General features: G+C 35.6%; 1 long non-coding RNA gene across 3 annotated transcripts in view; it reads left to right on the top strand.

Annotated features, from left to right (window-relative positions):
• LOC109499415 overlaps window positions 1–27537 on the top strand; it is a 49345-nt gene that overhangs the window by 1753 nt on the left and 20055 nt on the right. The window contains exons 1-3 of one of the 3 annotated variants that reach the window (XR_006596698.1): window positions 12745–13959; window positions 14548–14609; window positions 17385–17486. This is a non-coding gene — a long non-coding RNA (uncharacterized LOC109499415). Of the gene's footprint in view, window positions 1–12744; window positions 13960–14547; window positions 14610–17384; window positions 17487–27537 lie in introns of those variants that run through there. The other 2 variants (XR_006596700.1, XR_006596699.1) reach the window with 2 other exon arrangements.

Raw genomic sequence — 27537 nt, 5'->3', positions numbered from 1 at the left:
TGAGGGGCAGGACATGTGATTAGGTGTATTGGCTCAAGTGTAGCAAATGCCACCCTACCTTAATAGAGGTTGGTTAGAAAGGTAGAGTTGGGGATTACTACCTTAATGGTCACCCATGGATTTAGCACTGTCAATCCCTTATCTCACAGAGGGCATGGGCAAACCTTTAAATGACTCCAATTTTAGAGATGGTGACACTGTGCATTAGACATAAGCCTTTGCAGCAGACCTGAGCCTTGAACACAGACCGAAATAAGAGATTTATGGGAAAGACAAGCCTTGTTTTTCGAACCACTGGCTGTTCATAAAACATGACAATCAGATAAAACTGTATGAGTTTTAAACATGGGAAGAAAGTGGAGATATTTCTCCACATACTTTGTGATTTTATCTGTAAGCCAACTTTCTAGGAAAAACCTTATAAACAGTTGCAATAAGATGCAAGGCGTTAAGGGAAATGACAATATTAAAATCAGCTGTAGGACTGCATTGTTTACAAATGAGCCAGTTCATTTAGAAGGATTTGATTCATTTAGGGAGTCAAAATAGCCAAACTATTCGTATAAATTACCTATGTTTTTATTTTATTTTATTTAAAAAATTTTTTCTAATGCTTATTTCTGAGACAGAGAGAGAGCATGAATCAGGAGGGGCAGAGAGAAAGGGAGACACAGAATCAGAAGCAGGCTCCAGGCTCTGAGCTGTCAGCACAGAGCCTGATGCGGGGCTCGAACTCACAGACTGCGAGATCATGACCTGAGCTGAAGTCGGATGCTCAACCGACTGAGCCACCCAGGTGCCCCATAAATTACCTGTGTTTTTTAAAAATTACCTATGTTGAAATATTCTAGGGGTTATGTGTATATATACAATTCACAAGGCATCCAGAAGTTAGTAGGAAGTTTTGGACATGGTTTAATGTGCCCCCTCCCCTCTGCCTTAGTACTGAAAAGGAAACATTCAGTTCTCCCCAAGATATCTACTGAGACCTTATTTTATGTCAGGCATTGCAAATGTGCCTATGGGTTAGACATAGGGAAATACAATCCTACTATTAAATAAAAAAGAATATTTATTAAACATAACATTGCCCTTGAGACAGGTTGTACGAAACAAAATAGGATTATTTGACCTTGCATGCTATGTCAGTCATCATTGCCTATTTTAGAAGATCTTGGTTCATCATAGCAAAGACCCAAGAGACTTGCATATTTTTAGGTTATAATCACAAGAAATTAAAAAAGTGTTTCATAAATATTTAAAGTCTTCTTTTTCTTCAGATACATACAAATAATTGCTGCTATGGTTTTTTTCTTTTGTTTTTCTCTTTGAATAGGCAATGGCTACAATTGATTCAGTGCTACTTTACCAGAATAAGTAAAGGTCTATTTGCCTTGCATGATATTAAATTAAATCTGAGAGATAAACAACTTAAATTTTAATGCTTCATATTCAAGAGTGCATCTGTGCTAATATTTAAATAATACAATACATCTATCTTTCAGACTCTGATTTAAAGTTTCGGTCTTCTTTAGTTTTAGGCTTTTGTTGAAAGCTCTAAATTTATTTAATCCTTTTCTTTTCGAGAAAGGTGAAGGTATTAGTCTAAACCTTGCCTGACTAAAAAAAGAGTGCAAATCTTACTTCAGATTCATCCACTGAGTTATTTATTTTACTAGTTTACATCAAGCCTTAGTCATAAAGGCAAATAATATGAAGCAATGTTACCTGTAATATTCTTTAGTATATTTGATAGAAGTATAGAATGACCACATCATCAAATATATGCCTATAAAGAAATTTATTTTATGTCTTTCCTCACTGATTTGAATTACTCCATTCCCCAAATCACTGAAGGTAAAGCAATCGTTCTAGGATTTCTATATGAATATAGGTATTTCTTTTTCACTTTTCATATATAAGATGAACCAGTGGAGTGTAAATACATTTTCATTTTCAATTTTTTCCCCTCCTTTATATTGGTATATATTGTCGCCAAATTACCTCCTTCTTTATGGAGGGTTTGTAATACAGACACACTCACTTTGCCTCATGAGACAAGATAGTGTAAGGAAAAAAAATTCAGGGCCCTAATACTATTCCTTCCCTTAACTCGGGTGCAGTTCTAAACCTTGAAGAACTTCAGTCTCTTTATTTGCAAAATGGAGTCAATCTATCTACCTTTTTTGGATTTTATGAGGATTAAATTAACATTCAAAACAAATAGATCCTGACAAATTGTGGGCAATAAAGTGTCAGCCCTTTTCTCCTTATTGTTAACTGTGAATACATTAGCGGGACAAAGCCAATCATTCTTTCCTCTTCTTTCCACTAAGATCCAGGAGAAATGGCAAGACTTTATTTTACTTTTCATAATGTGTAGGTTGTCATTAAGAAGTTGTGGAAGTTAGTACTAGGAGATAGTCATGGTATTGTTTCATGTTTTTTTCTTAGAAGTAACTGAAGTATACTCATTTGAAATTTTATTAACCACAGAAACTATTGTATAGCTTGACAAATAAATCGAGTTGGCTTGAAATTTTATGTTTCTTGGAAAAGGTGTGTAGTGATTAAACACATCATTTTCACTTTGCAAATATTTAGTTCATAGTTATGCCTGAAGGAGTTCTTAATGAGTTTTAATATGATTCCCAGACGAAACAGTTAACATTTAATCTTGTAAAAATTCCATAAGTCTTAGGCATTTGTGATGGATAAGAGTCTCACTGATGGCCATCACCAGTTTCTTTCTTCTCTAAACCTGTCCATTGTTCTTCATATCAAGAGTGGAATCTAATTTCCATCTCCTTGAGTCTGGGCTGGCCTAACTAGCTAGTGTGACCAATAACACGGAGCAGGAGTGATGCTCTGTAGCTGCTAAGCCTAGGTTATAAGAAGTTTCACATCTTCTTTGTTGGTCTTTTGGGATGTTTCCTCTCAGAATCAACCTTCCTTGTTGTGAGAACTCCCAGACACATGGAGAAGCCATGTGTAGGAGTTCCAATTGGCAGTGACAGCTGAGCCGTAGTTGGTGGCCATTATCAGCAGCCAACCATGAGAATGAGCTGCCTTAGATGTCCAGCCCAGTCAAGGTTTCAAATGACTCTAGCCCCAGTAACTGTTGGACTGCAACCACATAAGAAGCCCTGAGTTAGAACCAGTCAACCTACAGAACCATGAGAGAAAAAATTAAAAACCTGTTGTTTTAAGCCGCCAAGTTCTTGGTAGTTTGTTATGTAATTGAAATATGGGTAACAGGAATAGCATTATAAACAAACTACATGTTCATATAAAGATGTGGTGTCTGTTATGTTAAACCTCAACATATTAAGCAATTTGTGTCCTTAATAGGACCAAATCCTGTTTTTTTATTTCAATGTGATCAAGTTCTAAAAAAACATAGTGAGTGTATGGTGTTAGATTTGAGGGGGAGAATCAAAATATAGAATTTTGGAACTCTGAGCCTCATATGCATCCATCCATTCATTTAAATATTGATTATGTACATATGCAAAGCAATATGCCAGGTGCTGTGGGGGATAAAGGGATGAGTCAGAAAGCTGTACCAATATTAGCATTTTGGAAGACCCTCCCTTTTCCCTCTGAAGACAATAAAACACAGTGTTCAAGTTTCCTGCTGGGTTTTCTTTTGGTGTTCTTTTCAGTTTTCTTTCTTCTACTCTTTTGACTTTTTTTTCCCCTTCAGATTGTAGTTTCTTTTAGTGTTTGGGAAGTGTAAAAAGAAAAAAAAAAACCTTAATTTGAAGGAAAAATAGTCACATACATAATTACATAGTTATAAAAAAACACACAAACTAGTAATGTTAGTAAGCAATCTAAGTTTTGGTGAAGATTTTTATTTTTATTTTTTGACCCAGTTTATTTCTTTTTGACACTATAATATTGTTGTCTTTTGGTGAGATTTACGTTCATGATTTGATATAAATGACAAGAAAGGTAATACAATTTTTCTGTAGCTCAGATGCTTCAAGTGTGATAAACCAACTATTAATTGCTTTCAAGTACTGTGACTTTAAGAATATGGACTTCAAAGGGAGAGAAGCTGAACCATATTTGTGACTGATGTTTACTATATTTTTTAATGTAGGTAATTTTCAAAACACTCTAAGCCTAAGTTTTATTATTTAAAAAGTGAGCATAAAACTGGTACTGGGGAGCCTGGGTGGCTCAGTCGGTTAAGCATCTGACTCTAGATTTTGGCTCAGGTTATGATCTCACAGTCGTGGGATTGAGCCCTGCGACCGACTCCATGCTGTGGATCCTGCTTTGGTTTCTCTCTCTCTCTCTCTCTCTCTCTCTCTCTCTCTCTCCCAAAAATAAATAAAAATAAAAACTTTAAAAACATGGAGGGGGGTGCCTGGTTGCTCAGATGATTAAGCGTCTGACTTTTTATTTCAGTTCAGGTCATGATTTCGTGGTTTGTGGGATTGAGCCCCACATTGGGCTCTGTGCTGACAGTGTTGAGCCTCCTTGGGATTCTCTCTCTCTTTCTTTCTTTCTCTGCCCCTCTCCCACTTGTTCATTCTCTCTCTCAAAATACATAAACATTTTTTAAAAAACTTAAACAAATTATACTGATATCCAAAGGCTATTACGAGTATTGGACACAAATATGCATGTAGAGTACTTGCAAGAGCTCTAGCACATAGTAAGAGAACCAACATTTTTCTGAAATTATGGTCATGGGAGATTACATTTTTAAGGTATTAAAAAATGGTGATGCTGATAGTTTAAGGAAATGTGGGTTCCACAGTCAGTGGGGCATTTAAAAATTGTCTAGATCTGTTTACTTTTTACAAATGGTACCAAAATTTAAAACGATCATTTAGGAGTGCAAGCTTTCTTTAAGTGTAATCCCATAAAAATGGGTCGTTTATCTAGTTGAAATGGGGGTAGGGATGAATCTCACTTTCTGCAGTGATTCATGTAGGATGAAAACCTAATGGATTAGCAAAGTGCAGGTTAACAATGGTCGCATTAGGCTAATCTTTCCATATTTGTGACTATATTTCTTTTTAGTTCTGCTTGGCCATGTGTTGGAAGCCCTTGAAACTATATATTATCCTAAATGTCCTACATCATCTCTTGCCTCCCTGTGAGAACAGAGTTCCTGCTCCTCATTCTGCCTGCAGAGTCCTAACCTGTGCTTTTGCTCTGGAGATCAGCTTCATTGCTCCAGCTTGGAGGGGAAAGGACACAAGTGGAATATGTTTTAAGGAAAAAAAAACCTTGGATTGTGTTAAATTTACTATTGCAAACATTTTATTCCAATTACAAAATGAAATCAAACATGTTTCACCTTAATTGCTCAAGCAGACTGAGCTACATTTTCATCTCATAGCTTTAAGTTTTATAATTTGGGATTTCTCCAAATACATTCTAGGGAAGTTGGTGAAGGCACTACCAGCTGGTGAGCACAGATGTTATTTCATTAACATACTTAGCCAAACCTTGATGACTCCTAATATATGTTTCCTTAATCCAGGATGTTTCTTTCCTTGAGTTCCTTTTCTCAAAGACTTCCAAAAATTTCCAGGGATGCCAGCACATATTCATGAGATTTTCCTGGTTGTAGGTCTTTCTTTGGTGAGTCCACTCCAAACTCCACAGACCTTAAAGCTGCTCCCCAATTCTTGTGCATCTCAAGTATTTGCCACTACTATCAGTGATGAGGCTGGCTGTGTTTTGTATCTGGCACAGGGGTCTCACAGCTTACTCTCGCACCTATAACGTGTAAATAAGAGCATCTCTTCTGCTCTCTGTTAGAGGGAAGGCTAAAAGTTTGCCTGAAAGAAATAAGTCCTAGAGTAGGTGGTGACAGCTTTTTTTAATTAAACAAGAATAAAAAATTTAAGAATAAAATATGCTTATTTTAAAATTTGAAATAATATAAATTCATGTAGGTAAAAGGGGGAGACCCCCACTTTTGTCCATTTTGTTCACATCTTCTATATATTTCTGTTCTTTTGTTTCTCTATATGTGTATATACATATTTTAAATCGGAGCTCTTAGAAGGAAGAGAAAGAGAAGGAAGCAGAAGCAATATTTGGGAAGATAATGGATGAGAATGTACCAACTTTGCTTTGATTAGTGTTTCATGATATGTTTTTTATTCATGCTTTCATTTTCAACTTTTCTATTTTTTCTATGTTGTATCCCTTAAAATTATATATTATAATTATATGTTCCTTAGAATTAATATGCAACTTGTAATTTATAAGGTATAGCCTAAAATTTTTTTCCTTTAACTGGAACATATGGTACATTTAGATTTAATGCAATTACTAACATTTCAAATTGTCCTGTCTTTTTTCTCCTTTCTTGCTTTTTTAGGGTTGATTATTTTTTTTATTATTCTAGTATACCCTTCCACTACTTTGGAAGTTGTATTATGTTTTTTCTTTTAGTGGTTTCCCTAGAAATTATAATGTGAATAATCAAAGTCTAATGCCATATAATACCTTTACCCTTCTCCTAGACAGTAGAAATCTTAAAGACTTTTAATGCCATTTACTTCCTTCTTGATTTATATTACTTTGCTAGATATTTTAATTCTATCTTTTCTATATTCCACAATATATTATTACCATTTTTTTGTTTAATATAGTCAAAGTTCACTTAAATTTACTCAAATACTAATTTCTTTGCTCTATATTTTTTCTTATATCTCAGACTTTCCATTGGGGATCACTTTCTTTATACCTGGAGAATATCCCCTAGAATTTTATTAATGAAGATCTCTTAGTGGAAAACTTTCTCAATTTTGCTTATAAGAAAAATGTCATTATTTATGCTCTTTAAAAATTATATCTTCGGGGCACCTGGGTGGCTCAGTTGGTTAAGCGTCCGACTTCAGCCAGGTCACGATCTCGCGGTCTGTGAGTTTGAGCCCCACGTCAGGCTCTGGGCTGATGGCTCAGAGCCTGGAGCCTGTTTCCGATTCTGTGTCTCCCTCTCTCTCTGCCCCTTCCCCGTTCATGCTCTGTCTCTCTCTGTCCCAAAAATAAATAAAAAACATTGAAAAAAAAATTAAAAAAAATTATATCTTCTCTGGATATAGAAGTCTTGATTGACAGTCATTTATTTCAGCCCATTGAAAATGCTGTTCCACTGGCTTTTGATTTCACTGAGGCTATTGAAAAGTCAGATGTCAGTCTGTTGTTACATTGAAAAAAAATCTGATCTCTGGCTTCTTTTAATACCATCTCTTTGTCTTTGGTCGTGTGCTGCTTTACTGTAATGTGACATTTCTTCTGTGGGGGATGTATTAAGACTCTGCAATTTGTGAATTGATGTGTCTTTTATCATTTCTAGATATCTTCCCACTATCTTCCCAAATACTGTCCTTGCCTTGTTCTCTCTCTCCTGTCCATCTGGGGCTTTGATTGAAAATATGTGAGGCATGCTAACTCTACCCTCAATCTTCTTACCCCATTTCTTTATTTCTTCATACTGCATTGTAGACAGTTTCTTCTGATCAATATTCTAATTAGTTTTCTTTTTAGCTGTTTTTAATCTGTTCACGGTCACATCAGTTGAGTTCTTAAATTTGAATAAATGTATTTTTTTTTAATTTCTAGAGTATCTCTTTTATTCTTTCTCATTATCTGCTGGGTCATTTTTTATAGTGTCCACAGATATATTAAGTCTTTTCTTTAATAGGCATTTTATAATTTAGAGCTCATTAATTAAATACCTGAAATCTCATTTCGTTTTGGCTCTTGTTGTTGCTGTTGTTCTAATAATGCCTTCATTTGCTGTGTACATTGTAAGTTTTAATTCTTTGTTGCTGATTTTCTTTGGGAAATTATTTGTGGGAATTGTTGAGTCCTAGAATGAAGATGAATTCCTCTAAAAATCTGAAGAGTGTTTTTGTTTTTTTCTGCCATGTACCTGAGGGAACTGTGTCTGTGACTATCTTAAAGTAAATTTATAGTCTGAGGTATTTTGGACCACACAAATGAAATGAATTCTAGCTACAAATATACTGAAAAGCTGGTTTACAACTTTTCATTGAAGATTTATCCTTTTTGTTTTCCTTTAGTACCATGTCAGATTTCCTTGTAGCCTCCTGGAAGTGGGGAAAGAAGGATGGGCTTATTTCTGATTTACTCTCATTTAGTTTGTGGACACCTGGAGTCACAGATTATTGATTGGGAAGTGTCTTTTATCAACTTCCTAACTTGGGTTAACTTTGTGCTTTATTTTTAATCCCCATGATTCCACGAGGCTATGAAAATGAAATTCAAGTTTCTAGGTTTAGAAAATGCCCCCATGTTAACACTACATTAGTCCTATGCTAACTCTTTGGATTCATTTTTTTCCCTGTTTTTGATTGGAAATAAATTACTATTTTGTCATATCATAGCTGCTTTTAATATGACATTTTTATGATTAATCCAGTATTTTTAGTTGTTTTCAAAAGGATAATCAGTCCCTTCAAATTCCTAACTGCCATAATAACCGAAGCATAAATCCCCATTCTTGTCTATACTATTAGTATATTACTTAATCATATGGAGCTTTGTCACATCTCTTACTTTGTGATTAATAATTATTAGGCTGTGTAACATTTTATTATATGTGTCACCATTCTAATTGTATTATAAACACCTAAATCAACATTCATGTGACACATATGGCACCCCAAGAGTGAGGATCACATTACTGGTGCCCAGAATATATTGGCTGATTGAAAGACTAGGGTTTAATTTTTACATTTTAGGAATATTCTTTTTTTTTTTTTTAATCTATCAGTATAGCACCATGACCCACTGACAGTAAGTTTATGCTCTTTAAGTTGTTTTCTCCATACACACTGATTAATTTGTACTGATCTATTTCTACTCTTTGGGCAAGGACATTTATCACCAGGGGCTTGTATTCATGAGCTGGAGAAGATCAGGAAATGCAAGAGCAGACTACTTGTGAGTGTGTGTGAAATGGTGGAGGCAGAAATGGTGGAGGCAGGTTAGTTTTCTCTCAATATCTACTCTCCTTTTCTCTCATTACAAGAGGGTTTTTGGTTAGATACATGTCTTCCTAGAATAATAAAATATACTGGCCAGCCTCCTTTGTAGTGATGTATGAAATATAACAATATTCCATGGGCTGTAAGTCGAAATACCCTGTGAGAGCTTCCAGGACCCTTTGATATGTTACAACTGGCATGTACCTATTGAACCTTCACAACCACTTCCTCTAACCTGTTGCCTAGAATATATGTGATGGCTATAATTCCATCTCAGGTCATGTGTGAAGACCATGCCCAAAGGATGGCACGGTGGAATGTTGGAAGGAGTCTGGATCCCTGAGGACATTGTGTAACAGGGCCGTCCTACTGTCTCACAGTAATGTTTAGCTATGAGCTCTTACCTGAGAGACAAATGAACTTTTAGCTTGTTTAAGCCACTGTTGTTTTATGTTTCTGCTATTCACATCTGAACATTATCCTAACTAATCTAATGAGTAAATAGTTAATTCCAGAAATTATGCTGTCAGAGGGTTTGCTTTTAAATATCTGGGATCCAGCACATAACATTTAGTCACACCTGATTAATGGTTTTTGTCACTCTGTAGGTGGGATTGGATGGTAAATAGCATAAGCTAATAATGTAACATCTGTTTTATATGCTTAAATTAAATGCAGAGTAAACTTTACAGTTTTCAGTGTATGTTTTGAGTTCCATTATTTTACAATTTGTTTTGTTATCTTTTTAAAGTCTCCAGGTTAAATATCTTCCCTGTATCTTGTTGATATTGTATGGATTGGATAAAACCCCAGAAAAAAAATGTTGTTAAGGTTGGGCTTCATGTCATAATGCACTGGGTGGCCCTGGAAACATGAGACATTTTTATAAACATAACATAGCTAGGTGTTTGTGCTTTATATCCATGTATATAAATCTCCCCACTGAAAACAAAATAAATTGATGAGAGCAATTTCTATGATGTTGATTTTTTTTTGTCACGCCACTGAAGTCTTAACACAATTCTTATTTCGGCAACTGATTATTTTTATGGAAATACGAAGGGAAATGTAAAGGTTTTACCAAACCTTTCAGGAACAGATAATTACTATGTAATATATCCATTCCAGGGCCTAGAATTGGTTAGTTTTTCAACTCATTTTACGGAATGGCAAAATCCTGCTGTTGATTCCAGAAAAGATAACCCAAAAATGATAACTAAAGGAAATTCCATCTATGGATATAGATGCAAAATCTTAAATAAAATAACAGCAAATTAAAACAGCAGTATACAAATCACCATACCTCATGACCAAATAAATATTTTTTAGGTTGGCAAGTATGGGTCAACATTAGGACAGATGCAAGTGTGATTCATTTTACCACTAACTTAAAAGTGGAGGGAGGAGATCATTCAATTTTTCAACTGAAAAATTCCTATTTTTATCAGAGATCCTGATCAAGTCTCTTAGAAAGATAGAAATAAAGAGAAAATCCCTTAACTAAATATAGTGTATTTATAAAAGACCTTAAGCACAGATCTTACATAATGGCAAAATATTAGAAATGTTCTCATTATAGGCAAGCACAAGACAAAAGTTTTCACTACAACTGGTAGTGCCGATATTCGATGAGAAATCCTGTTCAATTTAATAAATTAAAAAATTATATATATATATGTGTGTGTATATCATTTCTAAATTACATAAGGTTTATGCTTTATAATATTATTTATATTATACAATACATTATATAATTTATACATGATTATATAAATAATATACAAATCTCTGTCTATATAGACTGACTGAAGTCAGTCTAGAACATCTGAGTAAATTACACAGACAGGTAACCGAGGCTCATTTGCCTGATCTATGTAGTACTAGTACCTTTCCTTCAATCCATGCCTATGGCACCACTGGGGACACGCTGACAGGGGGAAAAAGGATCTGGGCCTGGCTCACAAAAATGTTGGTATAATATGTTGGTGCCAGTCACGAAACAGTTGCTGCTGTATGAAAGCCCCACTCGATCTTGACCCTGAAGGAAAGTGATTAAGAGAAATCTTCCCCTTGGACACAAGAGCAATACACTTGATTATCTGTTGCACATTGAGAAAGAAGTGGCATGAGTAAAGGATGTATACTGACTCCTGAGGAGTGGGAAATAATATAATCAAATAGTCAGAAGGAACAAAACACAAAGACATGAGACAAAGATGTCTAGCAGAAACGTATGTACATAGACTACCAGAAAACAGCAATCTCATACAAAGCTCTTGGCAACCAAGTAGACAATGAATGTCAGCTTCTTACTGAGTCCTCCCAGTGCTTATATAATGGAGCAATGAAGCCATGGTAGTAAGGATGGAATGTAAGCATGGATCAAAAACATATGATTCCTTTCACTAAGGCTTATCTTTTCATCCCACAATCTTAGTCTTTGCTAGATTAGAGATCCTAGCTTTACTTCCATGGGATCCACCCAACAGGGGGGCTATAATTACCAACATGCCACTTTGGGGTCTCTTTGCCAGTGAACAAAAACAAAAACAAATAAACACACAAAAAGCAGGCAGTAGACTGGAATAAAAAAGACTCATACATGTATAGAAATTATCTTTTTAATAAAAAATATGTATATATGTGTGTGTAACAATGAATATATAAAAATCATCTACAAGTCAGCAAGAAATGAATCACCCAATAGAGGGGAAAAGCATATGAAATATGAATAAATACATAAACTTTTGAAATGATAGTAACTCTGCTGTGAAAATCAGGGAAATTAAATGAAAGCAATTGTGATAAATATAGATATTCCCTCAAATTTAGAAAAAAAGCAAAAAGATTGATGATTGATAATATCCAGTTTTGGTAAATTTGTGGGGAAATAACAACTCTGAATATACTGTTTGTGGAAATATAAATTGGTTAAGCCTCTTTGGTGGGCCTTTGGAAATCTTTATCAAAAATTTTAAATGAGCTTAACGCTTGAACCAAATTTCAACTTCTATGTACATAGGTATCTAGTTATGTACCAAGATATTCACTGAAGCAGAGTTTATAATCAAGGATAACTGAGAGAAGCCTAAATATAAATCAATAATGAAATGGTTAAATATCAGCTTTATATAATAATATTCTGCTACAGTTTAAAAATAGGAAATACCTATAAGATATCTGGACATATTTTTAAGAAAGATTTTTTTAAAGTAATGTGTATGATATGATTTTATTTATGAAAATAAAAAAATATTTGTTATACACATATATACTTTGGGTAGAAATGCACACACTAAGCATCGACAACATTTACATTGATCTTTCAGGAGGGTTCTATGGGAGAGACAGCAGGAAGAGGGCAGCAGGGAGCGTAAGGTGGTATTCACTTTGTAACCTACATACTTTTGTCTTATTTGCATGTATTAAAAAAAATTAAAGCCTATGCAATTTGAAAGTGGTTACAAAGATCCAAGATTCCTTCTTTCTTGTTTGTGGCTATTCCTGCCCAAAATGTTCTTGCATCTATTCTTGTATCTTATATCATGAGTAAGTCATACAGCATTCAAGGTGTCCATTTTAAAGGAAAGCCTAATGGATCATTAGGAATTTAGTATACACGTGAAATAATTTTTCAGGACAAAAACAGTGTAAAATGGTAGCCATTGTTACAATAAATGTGTATTTATATTATGTGGACAGTGGTTTCACTCATTATAGATATACGGGTTCTAACAATGCCATTTGTTTAGGTGTAAATACAATTCTCTCAGACAGTAAGGCTAGAGAATAAGATGGTGAATTTGTATTTCATTTGAGATAATCTTAAAGAGCTTGAAAATTAGAGGAGAAAAAAATAGGTAAATGTGAGTACAGGAGTTTTTCTAGAATGTTTCATATTCTGCCAGTTCTAAAGAGCCTCCTGAAGGGACAGATGCTTTTCACTTATTGTCTATTATGTTTTCAGTGGATTAGGAATAAGAATCTTGCTCAAGGAATCCTGCAATGTACTTGTAGTCACTAGGATTCCTATCATGTTTTTTATTCTTGGTGGAAGCAAATGGTTGTCATGTGACTAGGAATTATGGCTCTCATTTTTGAACACTATTAATGCCCCAGAAAGTCAAGGTTTTCACCTAAGAAAAAATGTAAACTTAAATTGGGGAATAATAATGTCCAGTAAAACTGTGTCTAAGTTACATTGAAAGAGAGGTTAAGGAATTTTAAAAAGGTAATATTATCCCCTAAAGGAAACTGTTTTAGGTTATTTGATATTACATGAAGGCAAAACATTTCTTCTTTTATGTTTGGAGAAAACAAACGAATGAAACGTGTACCAATTACATTTTTACTAGTCACTGCTGACAGATTCAACTTCATATTGATTCCATTTATGAAACCTGAACTGATACCCCCTTTTGTGACTCAATGAAGCTCTGCCAATCTGCAGTGGGTCTAACAATGTGCTGGGAGACAGATGCGTATATGGAATGTAGACAAGGACCAGAGGGAAAAAGTTACTGAAAACAGGAATACCTAAATTTTTAACCCACTGTTGGGAAATTACATCCAGGGAGGCAGCGCTGAATTTTACTGTAAAATTCTAAGAAAGAAGGAGGTCACCAAAGAAGGGCCTCAATAAAATAAAATGGAGGCAATTGAAAGCTTGGCAAGCAGAAATGCATGTCTGGGTAATTCTATTAATATGGGATTTCAAGGGAGTAGTGTATGAAAGAAGAGACTCAGATAAAGAAACTTAGAACTAGAGAGGTCAAACAGTTTAGCTCTTATTTCATTTCTAATACATCTAGGGCAACTTCTGGCTGTCAGTCTGTAGCTCTTTTACTACATTTGGTCCTTCTTTTCCTTTAAAGAGAAAGCCTTTTCTCAGAAGCAACACTGAAGCAAGTCAACAAGGGAATCTCTATGGACAGAAACATGGAGGGTGTTATAAATAAATATGGAGGTAAATAAATATGTTGATCAGCATAAGAGTGATAAAAGTAAATTTGGTGATAGAAGGTGGCTATCAAGCTTTTTTTTTTCCTGGAACTGGATGAACTACAATTTTAAAAGTCAAATCAGCCAATATAGGAATAAAAATGGGAGTATTAAATAAATTGAGATGCAAATATTTATGATACAGATTCTATGTTTGCAAAAGTAATTTTTCTTATTGAGAATAATGGCTGTTTAAATAATTATCCATGTTTCTATATAGATAGTTTAATCATTGGGAAGCATGTAAAATACTCCTGGCCTGTGTTAAATGTACTGTTTGGGTTCAGATCATATTTGGCACCTTTTTTTTGACCATCTTTGTCAAAAGCACTTTTACTTATAGTCTAGTGGACTTTAGTGGAACAATAAAATACCCCTTAGACAGAGTTTTTTTTTAGATAAAGTTGTATTCTGTGTATAAAATTAATATATAGTGAAAGATATAAGAAAAGCTATTATAATATATTTCTGTTTGAAAAAGAAGATTCATTTTCAGGTCCTAAAAGCCTAGTAATGTCTACATAAAAACTTTAATTTCTCATCCAAATTGAAGCGTCTCCCTTCTACTCAGCCTATTTCTGACACCCTCTGGATCAAGGACTTGTAATGAGGAAGGTGAGAAACATATTATTATCAATCCTCATCCTGTTGTTGGACTCCCCAGTGTTCAAACAAGGGAAGGGGAATTAGAGGAAAAGAGACAAAGTTGTAGATGACTAGTACTATTTTAGTTCTCTGTTGACTAATACTATTTGTTAGCCAGGTCCTCCATTTTGGAAAGTGTCCCAATATTTACACAGAATGGATGGATTTCTAGTTCTTTAGGGTCAGTTTGCACATGCAAGTGTGTGCGTGCACATGCACACACACGCACACAGAGTTCTGTGCTATGCTGTTTCCTCATACAGATATTTCTCTGACTCCTTAACATGTTTTTCAACTGCCTCCTAGTTTTCCTTTTGGGTCACATCCATCATACCACTTAGCTCTCACGAATCTTATGCATCCTTACCTTGCCATATGGCTGAAGTACAAGCTGCTCCTTATGACTATCTTTTGTCCTTATTTTGCTAACTCATATGACTCCAGCCCATCACTTGCTTTCAGATCGAGAAGCAGTCTCTAGGGTCCTGAAATTCCAGGCGACACACATCAAGCTCTGTCAAGATTCTCACTTTATTTCAGTCTTTTTTGGAGCATTCAAGGGAGAGGTTGAAGGGAAGGGAAAATGTCACTGTATTCTCTGTGAGTTTGAACTATTCTTCTCTCTTAAGAGTGCTCTTGAATCCACTTTTGAACTTTAGACTTCATGTAAGTAGGTTATAGGTGGTGGTAGGAGTTGATAGTTGCTGGAACGGTTCTTTTCTCTTCATTGAATCCTCCATGGATGTGTCTAGCATCTCTCTTTAGAATGTGAAGTTATTTATAACTCATTGTTCTCAGTTTTGGGGCTTCAGCCAAAATCCTACGACAACAGGAAAGGTCCTATTCAAATTCTTGAAATATATATATATATATATATATATATGCACACACCCAGATACAGAGATGATTTCACATTGCTTATGTTGTGCTTTTTAACCTTCTTCTTTTTACTGTCAATTATATCATGTTCATTTACCATGTAATTACATTTCTTTGGAAATGAAATACTAATAATTAATATTTCATCTTTATGAAAATGTCATAATTTATTTTCCCTTTTAATTGTTAAAATGTTAGTTTTTTTATTGGATCATACCAGTAATACCTGCTCATTAAACATTTTTGAAAAATACAGAAAAGTACAAGAAGACAATAACATCATTTGTAATTCCATGAATAAGGACTACCTGCCTTTTGGTATATTTCTTGCTAGATTTTCTCCCTCTGAATAGCTGTAGATAAGTATATGGATATAGAGATAGTTATATCTATGTATGTGTATATATGTATGCATATACAAACATATTTAATCTCTAATACTTTTTGTTATCATACATCAGTATTCAAAAATGAATGGGGTTCCTACACTATATAGTTTTGTACCCTATTTTCACTTCCTATTATATTTTGATTTTCATATTTGAAGAAGTATTTTTGAAACCTATTTTTTTTATTACTAGCAAATACATGTTAATTATACAAAGGTTAGAACATATAGACTAGCAAAGAAGAAAGTCAAAAAAATATTAACTTTTTGGTATTTATCCAGTCTGAAGGTCTACCAAACCGCCTCTAGATAGAAATGAATTCATAATAATACGAACATGCAAATCTCACTAGCTATAGAACACATCAGTCTTCTGCTGCAAAGTCTGTCTCCTATCCCTACCCTCTCCAGTTATTTATGGGCATTCCTCACATTAGAATGCTAATCATTCACTTCTGCTGCTCATTCGTCTACTGGTGGCAGCTGTATTAGGATATAGGAGATATTAGGAGGCCATATCCCTCTGGAGAACCTGGTTGGTGGATGCAGTGTAAGCTGCCATGCTCTAGTACCCCAAACCACAACCTTTTGTCTCTGGAAGTTCAGTCCAGTTTGCTACTGAGCTCCTTTTTTTCGCTTAGGATTCTTTCCAGGGATCCCATAGTTCCTACATGAAATCTGTCCTTCCTACCATCCTCCCTCCACTTCCTATAGTCTCAGAATGATGTCTGTGTATGTGTGCAACTAAACTATAGACACAATTATAAAAATACCCTTTGCCCTGGGGGGGGAGTGTTTCAGCCTTGTTGTAATTCATTAGAAGTTGTCAGATGGGAAGTTGGCACAGGCAGTGCTTGCACGTGCACACACATACATACATGCACACATTTACAGTTATGGGAAAGATTTTTATAATACACATATTTTATACCATGAAATACTTTTCTGGGTGTATTTATTATTAAATCTTTTAAATTTTTTAATGTTTTTTGTTTATTTTTGAAGGAGAGAGAGACAGAGCATAAGTGGGGGAGGAGCAGAGAGAGAGGGAGACATAGAATTTGAAACAGGCTCTAGATTCTAAGCTGTCAGCACAGAGCCCCATGCGGTGCTCAATCTCACAAACTGTGAGATCATGACCTGAGCCAAAGTCGGACACTTAACTGACTGAGCCACCCAGGTGCCCCTATTATGAATCTTTTATGTGTTTAAAGATTTGTATCTGTGTAAGGATGTGTACATGGTAGTTTTAAAGATGTGTCTATAGATCCTTTGGTACTCCTCCACTAAGGAGAAGCTTAATTACCCTCCCCTTGAATGTGGGCTGGACTTAGTGACTTGCTTCTAGTGGTAGAATATCACTTCTAATGTTAGATTTTAAAAGACTGTGCATCCATCTCAAGCTCCCTCCCTTCCTCCCTTCCTCTCTCTGTCTCCTTTCACCTCTCTTTCCCTCTTTCTCTCCCCACTCTCTATAGGGGAAGCAAGGTTGTGAACAGTCTTATGGAGATGATCACATGGGGAGGAAATCAAGCCTCTTGCAGTCCTCCTGAGCCTGGAAGAAGATCCTTTAGTCCCAGGTGAGTCTTCACAGATTGCAGTCCTGGCCAATAGCTTGGCTGCAACCTCATGAGACATACTGAACTAGAACCATCCAGATGAGCTACCCCCAGATCCCCGACTCAAAGAAACTTGAGAGAGAATAAAAACAATTGTAATTTTATGCTGTTTAGTTTGGGGTAATTTGTTATACATTAATAGATAATGAACACAGGATAGATAGATAAATAGATGATAGATAGATAGATATAGATAATGTGAGTTATAAATTTATGAAAACCTATGACCCAGGACTCAAACTTGCAACATTCCCTACTACTCAGTATACCATGAACACTTTTATATGCCATTAAACTTTACCCAATAACATTTTTAAATGATTAACAGCATTCTATGGTATAAATGCAATTTGCTTGACTCCAATACCAAATTTTGGATATTAAACTAATTTCTAGTTATTCATAATTAATAATCCTCTGTTGAACTATAAAATGTATAGTCAGGATTCTTAATTGTAAGCCACAGAAAACTTTTCTTGATGATTTAAACAGAAAAGGGATTTTCTTAGGTAATAGACCTAAAATTACTTAAAAATAGTAAGTAAAAAAATAGTAAAAAAAAGTAAAAAGCTCTGAAAAATGAAACAAGGGGCAACTGGGTAGCTCAGTTGATTGGTTAAGTGTCCTACTCTTGATTTCAGCTCAAGTCATGATCTCACAGTTCATGGGACTGAGCCCCGTGTCAGGCTCTGCCCTGACAGTGTGGAGCCTACTTGGGATTCTCTCTCTCCCTTTTTCAGTTCCTCCCCTGTTTGTCCCTCCTTGTGCACACACACACACTCCCTCTCTCTCAAAATAAATAAATAAACTGTAAAAAAAACAAAGGATATTAGGAAATGGAAAAACAACATACCGTATAGCCCTTTGGAGTACAAAAAGCTGCAGAAAATATTCAAATAATATTATGAAAACTGTTTCAGGAGGAAAATGAAGCCACCTCAATATCTTTAATGCTGATCCTACACCTACGGCACTCACTGATCTCGGTGGCACTGCTGCCTCAAGTGCCCTGGGAAATCTTGCCTTGTGACTGCCAGGCAGGATTCTCTTAGTCTCTGCTTCTTTCTGATACTGCCTCCCAAGTTTGGGGTTGGTGGGTGTGACTGGTGGAGTCCTTTTCAAAGGCATCTGCCCTCCAAATGAGAAGGGAAAAATGAGAACTTGGCAATTTTAGTTTCTATCCTGGGAGATAAGTTGGGTGTTCTACTGAGAACAAGATACAGATACTGAGAAGTGAAAAAGGGTGCCAGATGTCCACTGACATCCACATTGGCATGTGCAACATTAGCTTAAATTTTTCTTGCAGTAATAATAAAATAAAAACCTTTCTCCAACTTAATGTAACTAACCTTCCTGTGTCCAAACTGCATTCCCCTCCTTTCCAAAGGGGAACCACACAAAATGTCATTCACTGCTGCATCCTGAAAAATCCATTTTCCTTCTAGTTTATTTACAATCTATTGTAATCCTAAGAGACAAACTGAAAGTTGTTTAGCATCAACATACCCTATACAAAATGGTGGAAGGAAAGATAAACAAGAAGGGAGAAGTGAAATATATAAGCCTGAGAAAGGAGGAAAACACAAAAAGTTGTTGTGATCCTCTCTTTGTAACTGGTCACGAGGCTCAAGTTGGTGATTATGACTTTTCTACTACTCATTTTGTGTATCTTTTTAAAAAATTTAGCCAACACCTCAAATGTCAAAGTGCTTAACGTGATGTAGTGTCCCATACTGACATTCTTGAGGAATCTAAGGCTTTGGTTATCTTTCCTACATAAATGTTGTGGCCTCCCAAAGAATTTTGTCAGTGAACATTCAGAACAAGGAGGCACCCCAGGATGTTCTTTTAGAGTCGTCAATATTTCTTACTTTCTTAATTGTGTAGCAGCAATTCTAATTCCTCTTGACAGAATCAATCTCAAAAGTCAACAGCATAATCCCCTTTATTTCCTGTTCACTTAGTGGCCTGAAGAGTCTGAATTGGCCAGGTGGTATTTTCAAGTTACCCATTAATTATTCCCTTGTTGTATCTTTTGATATAAGCAGTAGTGCTTTGGTTACTGAAACAACCAAATCAACAGCACCCAGAATTTCACGGGTGGAAAGTTATATTTTGAGAATGCCTGTATTTTGCACGGGGCCTTCTGAAATCTAGAATTCCCCATTCTACCCCCTTTCAGTCAACTGATCATTGGCAGCTTTGCATAATAGGCAAGAATAGAGGAAAGGATAAAATGGTAGCACTAAAACCATTTGTGCCTTCAGAACTTTATCAGGTCCCATCGTGTATATCCACTTCCATTTGATGATGGAGCATCTTGGAGTACACCTGACTTAATAGACAAGTGGGTTAAGATGTCAGATTCATAATGTGAAGTTTCAGGTCCCATGGTCACATGTTTAGTTGTAAATAGGTACCAGAGACAAACCAGGATCTATTATTCAAAATAGGAAGAGACACTTGAGGAAAGGGTAATGGCTTTGACCACAAGCCTGAAGAATTTCTTCTGTGATTCCCCTAGGGGCTAGCCACAAACTTAACCATTGGATTTCCTGGGTAAAATAGTGAAGCTACTTCCAGTACAGTTTGGTCAGCTGAAGAGCCTTCTTTGTCCTCTGAGACCTTACTTGAAATTCATACCTTTTATATTTCACACCTATCATATTTCATAAATGCTCAGACGGCATATTCGGCATATTCAAAAGTGGTTACATTTTCTCTCTTACAACTAAAACGGCTCAAGTGTAATGTCCTTTTGTAGTGGATACAAATTAATGCACCTTATCTTTCACTTTGTTTGAGAGAGCCCATATTGCCCTGGAAACATCTTTTATAGAGAAGTTAATATTAGGGTACTGTGTTTTTATATTTTTATCTCCCATTATCTGGAAAATGTATATTTTACCCAGGTATATTTTTACCTTTGGTTCCTAGTTTCCTACAAGCCAGAATAATGTTCTAGGAAGGTGAAACAATCCATTTATCTAAAGGGAATCCAGCTTATCTCTTACCTAAACTCATTGGTATTTTTCAGAGGTAGGAGTCTCAGGAGAATGACTAATGTCTACTATAATAATGAATGATTCCTGTTAGGTCTGAACTTGCAGTCAAGGAGGATTAACAATTCAACATACTTCTTTGAATGAGGCTGAACAGTATGAGTACATTTGACAACCAGGATCTTAAGAAAGACCATTAGGTGTATCATTCAAATACAAAAACCAGTGTACTTTCCCTAGCCACTTTTACCACACTTTGACCCTTGTGGACAAGACGTGTTTCAAAACTTTTAGTTTGTGTTGTTTTCATGTGGAAAAATGTGAATGTTCTCTTCATGGATAGATTCAAACTTTCTGAACAACACTATGCTCCCATAGTCATTTGTCCTGGGGGAGATATAGACAAATGGATTTAGACTAGGGTGGGCAAGAGACACTTACTACACTGAACCTATCATGATTCTCTCTACTTCCTAATGACAGAACAAAAAGGACAGGTCCAATGTGCAGAGGTAGGGGAATAGTACCCGATTTGTCACTTTGTCCATCCTTTATGAAAATTCCTCTGTTTACTTTTTCCTGTTTATTCAACAAATCCTCCATCTTTTTTTCTGGTTTGCCAAACCCAGTCCTTTGGCGTTTCTTTGTCTCTCTTCATGTACATTTCCCTGAGGACTTTTTAAGGGTAATTACATAAACATAGCTTTTAGTGACTAAAAAAGTAACATGTAGGGAATGCTATATTTCAAGCATTTTTAACTCCAATGTAAGTGCAAAAATTTCTACAGGGCATAGGTATGTAAAGTTGAAAGGAATATCTGATGGGTGTGTGATCGCTTTATGCTATTCATTTAAATACATAATCTTCATATGTCTATGATTATTCTAGTATTAATTCTTACAGTCAAATTTCTAGGTCAAAGGAGGTACATGTTCATAAAGGGCAAACTTGGCCCCAAGAAAAGATGAATTAATTTATAATTCTACCAATAGTGTACAAAAAGCTTATTTCTTTATATCTTTGTTAAGATATTACAAATAAACACAATCTTTGACAATCTGCTAAGTAAAAGGTATTATCTTCTTATTGATTTCTAATAACTTTTTATATATAAAGAATATTAAACATTTACTTGTCATTGGTGTTTAAATATTTTCTCTAGGTTTTTTCCTCCAGTTAGAAGGAATGTTTGTATTAAATATATATGTGATGAATATATCAACATTTTCCTTAATTTTTTTTTTGCCTGGATGCATTGATAGCATGCCTAGAAAGTCTTTATCTGTGCTTAATTTGTGTAAATGTTCCCCTATACTTTCTTATAAAACATTTTGTTTCATTATTCCAAAGTAAATCTGTATCCAATCTGTAATTCATTCTAGGGTATATCTTTTGGGGGAGTTGTTGCAGGGAGTATGGCCAGAGTCACAAAAGATGAGTCCACAAACAAAGTACAGTTAAGTGAAGGTCCTCATACTTGAGTCAGAATGAGGCCCTGACTCCAGAATGAAGCTTCTTTTTATTAGGATAATTACTAAAGACTACGTGCATAAAATCAGCTAAGGAAGTGTGCTAATCAATCTATGGTTTAGCTTTTCAAGGTTGAATTTCGAGTTAATTGGTTTCTATAACACTAGGAAGGGTCAGGTGTGAAGGAGGATTGGGGTCCTGGACAATGTTAATGGCTCTAGGCGTTCCTTACAAGCAGAGCCACAGCCACTTTCAGCTATGTAAACATGTCCTAAGGCCTTGCACTTCTCCAGCCCTTCTCTTTTGAAGTCTCTTTCCTTTTTTAAAAAATTTTATTTATAATCTTATATATTTTTTTTGAAATTAACATCCAAATTAGTTAGTATATAGTGCAACAACGATTTAAGGAGTAGATTCTTTAGTGCCCCTTACCCATTTAGCCCATTCCCCCTCCCACAACCCTTCCAGCAACCCTCAGTTTGTTCTCCATATTTATGAGTCTCTTCTGTTTTGTCCCCCTCCCTGTTTTTCTGTCATTTTTGTTTCCCTTCCCTTATGTTCATCTGTTTTGTCTCTTAAAGTCCTCATATGAGTGAAGTCATATGATTTTTGTTTTTCTCTGACTAATGTCATGTAGCATAATACCCTCCAGTTACATCTATGTAGTTGCAAATGGCAAGATTTCATTCTTCTTGATTGCCAAGAAATACTCCATCATATATATATATATGTATATATATATATATATATATATATATATATATATATACCACATCTTCTTTATCCATTCATCCATCGATGGACATTTGGGCTCTTTCCATACTTTGGCTATTGTTGATAGTGCTGCTATAAACATGGAGGTGCATGTGTCCCTTCAAAACAGCACAACTGTATCCCTTGGATAAATACCTAGTAGTGCAACTGCTGGGTTGTAGGGTAGTTCTATTTTTAATCTTTTGAGGAACCTCCATACTGTCTTCCAGAGTGGCTGCACCAGCTTGCATTCCCACCAACAATGCAAGAGAGATCCTCTTTCTCCTCATCCTCGCCAACATCTGTTGTTGCCTGAGTTGTTAATGTTAGCCATTCTGACAGGTGTGAGGTGGTATCTCATTGTGGTTTTGATTTATATTTCCCTGATGATGACTGATGTGGAGCATTTTTTCATGTGCCTGTTAGCCATCTGGATGTCTTCTTTGGAGAAGTGTCTATTCGTGTCTTTTGCCCATTTCTTCACTGGATTATTTGTTTTTTGGGTATTGAGTTTGATAAGTTCTTTATACATTTTGGATACTAACCCTTTATCTGATATGTCATTTGCAAATATCTTCTCCCATTCTGTCGGTTGCCTTTTAGTTTTGCTGACTGTTTTCTTTGCTGTGCAGAAGCTTTTTATTTTGATGAGGTCCCAGTAGTCCATTTTTGCTTTTGTTTCCCTTGCCTCCAGAGATGTGTTGAGTAAGAAGTTGCTGCGGCCAAGATCAAAGAGGTTTTTGCCTGCTTTCTCCTTGAGGATTTTATTTTTAAATTTATTTTTTAATGTTTATTTATTTTTGAGATAGAGAGAGACAAAGCATGAATGGGGGGAGGGGTCAGAGAGAGAGGAAGACACAGACTCTGAAGCAGGCTCCAGGCTCTGAGTGGTCAGCACAGAGCCCGATGTGAGGCTTGAACCCACAGACCGTGAGATCATGACCTGAGCTGAAGTCGGAAGCTCAATTGACTGAGCCATCCAGACGCCCCTCTCCTTGAGGATTTTGATGGCTTCCTGTCTTACATTGAGGTCTTTCATCCATTTTGAGTTTATTTTTGTGTATGGTGTAAGAAAGTGGTCCAGGTTCATTCTTCTGCATGTTGCTGTCCAGTTTTCCCAGCACCACTTGCTGAAGAGACTGTCTTTATTCCATTGGGTATTCTTTACTGCTTTGTCAAAGATTAGTTGGCCATACATTTGTGGGTCCATTTCTGGGTTCACTATTCTGTTCCATTGATCTGAGTGTCTGCTCTTGTACCAGTACCATACTGTCTTGATGATTACAGCTTTGTAGTATAGCTTGAAGTCTGGGATTGTGATGCCTCCTGCTTTGGTTTTCTTTTTTAAGATCGCTTTGGCTATTCGGGGTCTTTTCTGGTTCCCTACAAATTTTAGGATTATTTGTTCCAGCTCTGTGAAGAATGCTGGTGTTATTTTGATAGGGATTGCATTGAATATGTAGATTGCTTTGAGTAATATTGACATTTTAACAATATTTGTTCTTCCTATCCAGGAGCACAGAATCTTTTTCCAGGAAGTCTTTTCCTTTGATGCTTCTCTCCTGCATCTCCCACAGAGAATTATCTGTTTCCCCCCCCCCCCAAATGATAAGTTCCCTGCTCTATTTTTAAATCGTTTCTCCCCTGATTTAAAGCACTATCTTATCCCACACTGAATTCTTGGGTATGCTAGTACTTGACCTGTCTGGGCATACTTTTCTATTCCTTTTGGTTTGATTCTGTGCCTTGGTTTTATTACTGCAAAATTTTAAACATTTTATTATATTTAGTTCTTAATTTGTCTTTGGTTGGTAAGAACATATTATTTTCCAAGTGACTCAGTTTGTCAAAGCTATTTAATCTAAAGTTTTATTCCTAGAATACTGCTATAAAGTTGTTTTGAATTGGCATTATGTTCCTATTTTAAATACTTATGGCATTTGTATTAACCTCATAGCTATATTAGCAACAGTTATTTAGTTTTAACAATGTTTAACTGGTTTCAAGAAACTGTCTTGCCCAGGTAAATAACATATTCTATATTCTAGAGGTCTTGTTTTGACTCTCTTCTTAGTGGATTCAAATTAGACTTGGAATAATACTTTGCTTTCCATGAGTCCACAAGTAATATTCTTTATTAGCTCATACACAGACACATACAGGAACATAAACACAAATACATAAATATCTAAAGCTCTCTTTTTGTTGTGTGGATACAACAGAAATTTTAGTTGGGGTTAGATCTTTAGGGAGATACAAATTTTTTTTCTTTAAAATTATCTGTAGATGTTAATTTTTAGTATCATTCTTAATTTTGATTTATTATTCAGACAGCTCTAGAATACTTTTTATTTTATCCTGGAGAACTGCACTTCAGAATTTGACCTATTGCATATCTTAGATTATCATTTTGTTATTCTCATGTAAAATGACTATTTTGATACATATACAATTATTAATTACTTCATTGTCTTTGACATTTTGTGTCCCTGAGTATAAATCTAAGACTTCCCTATTTTTAAAAAAAATTTTACATAGCATACTTTTTTTCTGTCTATATACTTGTTTTACATTTTAGTAATGCAAAATTTTCTTTAAGAGAGCTTAGGTAATTGGCACCTTTCCAGTAAAATTTCCTGCAGCAAGTAGAGCAACAGCAATCACACATATTCTGTTTGCACTGCTGTTTCAAAAAGTTTTCTGCAATTATATCCTTGATTGTTTCTTCTGTTTTAAGGTTAATTTTTCTTGGAATTTTTGTTTTGAATTCACTGTATTGTGGGTCATCTTTTCAGGTCTGTACCCCTAATTACTGATTTGATTTCTGTACTCTGCTATACTCTATATTGATTTTAATATAGATTTTAATTCTATTGAAATGCTAATTTTGTCACATTATTCCCTTATTTCATACTCAAGACTTAGTCCTAGATTTCCTCTTTATTTTGCACTTCAATCATGCTTGGTTTTATTTCAATTTAATGTCATTATTTCATTTGTTTCTCTAATTAATTGAGTTCAAACTTTCAGAGATTTCTGATAACACAAAGTGATGTTTTCTTATAATTGTAAGTCTTCTGCACTTTGTTTTTTTTTTAATATATGAAATTTATTGTCAAATTGGTTTCCATACAACACCCAGTGCTCATCCCAAAAGGTGCTCTCCTCAATACCCATCACCCACCCTCCCTTCCCTCCCACCCCCCATCAACCCTCAGTTTGTTCTCAGTTTTTAAGAGTCTCTTATGCTTTGGCTGTCTACCACTCTAACCTCTCTTTTTTTTTTTCCTTCCCCTCCCCCATGGGTTTCTGTTAAATATCTCTGGATCCACATAAGAGTAAAAACATATGGTATCTGTCTTTCTCTGTATGGCTTATTTCACTTAGCATAACACTCTCCAGTTCCATCCATGTTGCTACAAAGGGCCATATTCATTCTTTCTCATTGCCACGTAGTACTCCATTGTGTATATAAACCACAATTTCTTTATCCATTCATCAGTTGATGGACATTTAGGCTCTTTCCATAATTTGGCTATTGTTGAGAGTGCTGCTATAAACATTGGGGTACAAGTACCCCTATGCATCAGTACTCCTGTATCCCTTGGGTAAATTCCTAGCAGTGCTATTGCTGGGTCATAGGGTAGGTCTATTTTTAATTTTTTGAGGAACCTCCACACTGTTTTCCAGAGTGGCTGCACCAATTTGCATTCCCACCAACAGTGCAAGAGGGTTCCCATTCCTCCACATCCTCTCCAGCATCTATAGTCTCCTGATTTATTCACTTTAACCACTCTGACTGGCATGAGGTGATATCTGAGTGCGGTTTTGATTTGTATTTCCCTGATAAGGAGCGACGTTGAGCATCTTTTCATGTGCCTGTTGGCCATCCAAATGTCTTCTTTAGAGAAGTGTCTATTCATGTCTTCTGCCCATTGCTTCACTGGGTTATTTGTTTTTCGGGTGTGGAGTTTGGTGAGCTCTTTATAGATTTGGATACTAGCCCTTTGTCTGATATGTCATTTGCAAATATCTTTTCCCATTCCGTTGGTTGCTTTTCAGTTTTGTTGGATGTTTCCTTTTCTGTGCAGAAGCTTTTTATCTTCATAAGGTCCCAGTAGTTCATTTTTGCTTTTAATTCCCTTGCCTTTGGGGATGTGTCGAGCAAGAGATTGCTACGGCTGAGGTCAGAGAGGTCTTTTCCTGCTTTCTCCTCTAGGGTTTTGATGGTTTCCTGTCTCACATTCAGGTCCTTTATCCATTTTGAGTTTATTTTTGTGAATGGTGTGAGAAAGTGGTCTAGTTTCAATCTTCTGCATGTTGCTGTCCAGTTCTCCCAGCACCATTTGTTAAAGAGACTGTCTTTTTTCCATTGGATGTTCTTTCCTGCTTTGTCAAAGATTAGTTGGCCATACGTTTGTGGGTCTAGTTCTGGGTTTCTATTCTATTCCATTGGTCTATGTGTCTGTTTTTGTGCCAATACCACGCTGTCTTGATGGTTACAGCTTTGTAGTAGAGGCTAAAGTCTGGGATTGTGATGCCTCCTGCTTTGGTCTTCTTCTTCAATATTACTTTGTCTATTTGGGGCCTTTTGTGGTTCCATGTGAATTTTAGGATTGCTTGTTCTAGTTTCGAGAATGCTGGTGCAATTTTGATTGGGATTGCATTGAATGTGTAGATAGCTTTGGGTAGTATTGAGATTTTGACAATATTTATTCTTCCAATCAATGAGCATGGAATGTTTTTCCATTTCTTTATATCTTCTTCAATTTCCTTCATAAGCTTT

Source organism: Felis catus, chromosome B1 (assembly GCF_018350175.1).
Source record: "Felis catus isolate Fca126 chromosome B1, F.catus_Fca126_mat1.0, whole genome shotgun sequence".
In the NCBI taxonomy this organism is placed as follows: Eukaryota; Metazoa; Chordata; class Mammalia; order Carnivora; family Felidae; genus Felis; species Felis catus.
This window is presented reverse-complemented; position numbering and strand designations above follow the sequence as displayed.